This window comes from Rutidosis leptorrhynchoides, unplaced genomic scaffold, assembly GCF_046630445.1.
Source record: "Rutidosis leptorrhynchoides isolate AG116_Rl617_1_P2 unplaced genomic scaffold, CSIRO_AGI_Rlap_v1 contig216, whole genome shotgun sequence".
NCBI classification, from domain to species: domain Eukaryota; kingdom Viridiplantae; phylum Streptophyta; class Magnoliopsida; order Asterales; family Asteraceae; genus Rutidosis; species Rutidosis leptorrhynchoides.
This window is the reverse complement of record NW_027266465.1, coordinates 28,548-30,281: the sequence shown is the minus strand read 5'-3', so window position 1 is coordinate 30,281 and position 1,734 is coordinate 28,548.

The window sequence follows — 1,734 nt, the reverse complement described above, 5'->3', positions numbered from 1 at the left end:
ACCACCCCCAGGGGACATGCCATTCATATCGGGCAAGCTAGCCTCCCTCGGCTGCAAGCGTAACCGCTCTGAAGAGGTCTTCGTTGGCTATAATGATGTGACTGAGCCCTAGACTCCAGTTCTTCCTATTGGAGCATGAAATTGGAAGTTGGCATCACAACCAAAGAAAAGATGGAGATAGTAAAGTCCACGCCAAGTTGCGTGGTCAAGGTCGTTCGTGTCTTGAAATGGGTATCGGGAGTAATCAAGACTCTTTGGAAGAAGCTGACCATGCCCCGGCTCCGTTGATAATCACTACTCAGAACTTTTGGCAGTCTTGCCTCGGCGCGGAAGTATCCCCGATTTGCAATGACGAACTCTATCTGTGAATACATGATGTTATGGAATTAACATGGACTTATGTATTGTTACTTTTGGACCTCACGTACTAGCTTAAATGAACAATTACATAGTTGTATAATGAATGATTTAGTAAGCATATTTATATAGTATTTGGTTTAGTAAATAAAACGATCAATTGTGGGATAAGGGAAATCATCATCGGAATAGATTGATGACATGGCTGGATCAAAGTCTACGAAAGACATTAAAGAAGAATGTAAGCATAATCGATGACATGTACAAGATCTGACGGACTAGACTCAACTGAAGAAAGGATGTAGGGGATAAACTAAAAACGAAACATAATCAAGTATAGTAAAGGAAACAAATATCGTAATCTATTTTTTGTGAATCAAGCATGATATGAAATAGAAAATTCAAAGTTTGGATCATAAAATCGTATCAAATCATATCGTGTCCATTACCACAACTATGAGTAATGACCAAGGCACTGAAGGTGTATAAATTGGAGACGGTCTAGCCAAGGTGGATTCAAGGTAGAGTGACGTCCATTCCACTCTAACCTTCATTTGTTGCCATAAGTTATCCAATTCCTAAAGAGTGGTGTGTAGAGATCGAGAGTTATAGCCAGGCTTTGGCTAAGATTGGTAGCGTCCTAGAATAGGTTGGTCCTAGGTCTACTATTTACATAAGAGATAATCGAATTACTCGATATAGTCTTGCTGTGTGGATTGTACACAACATCTAGATAATTCGAAAATATAACTCTCCCCATTGTAAGAACTATTACCCGGCCCTATTGGTCTGCGGACGTTGGTGTTGGCTTTTTAACGCCGAACCACGATATATTATTATTGATAAATAAAATAAAGGTGTGTTTGTTTGCATTGAATCTCTCGAGTTTAATCTCTACTATTCTTTGTTTTGATTAATCTATTTTGTGCCAAAATTCAAAACTGTTTATATGTTCCAACAGTTCGATCTAATCTAAGTGAGAAATGTTCTATCCATCTCCAATCATATTTTTGCAAGACTGAACAAATCAGTATTTGTTTCGAGATTGTTCACATATCCACCCATCGTAACAACTGGTCGAGTAGCTACTCGTTGAGGTGTTACAACTATCATTCAAATCAACACTACACGTATCACTTAATTTATCATTTGTGTGATTTGATTATAAGTCTCTAAACCTCGACACCAGTTTTCGAAAGACTTATCACTTGCACGTCAGTAGTACTAATCAATGTAACTCCAATAGTTACAACTAATCCATTGATCAAAATCTCACTCGCATTCAAGTTATACTTAGAGAGACTTTCAACACATACAGTTCATAGTACAAACGGTCCATTAGATCTTTAGATCACAATATCTATAGATCTCATTATT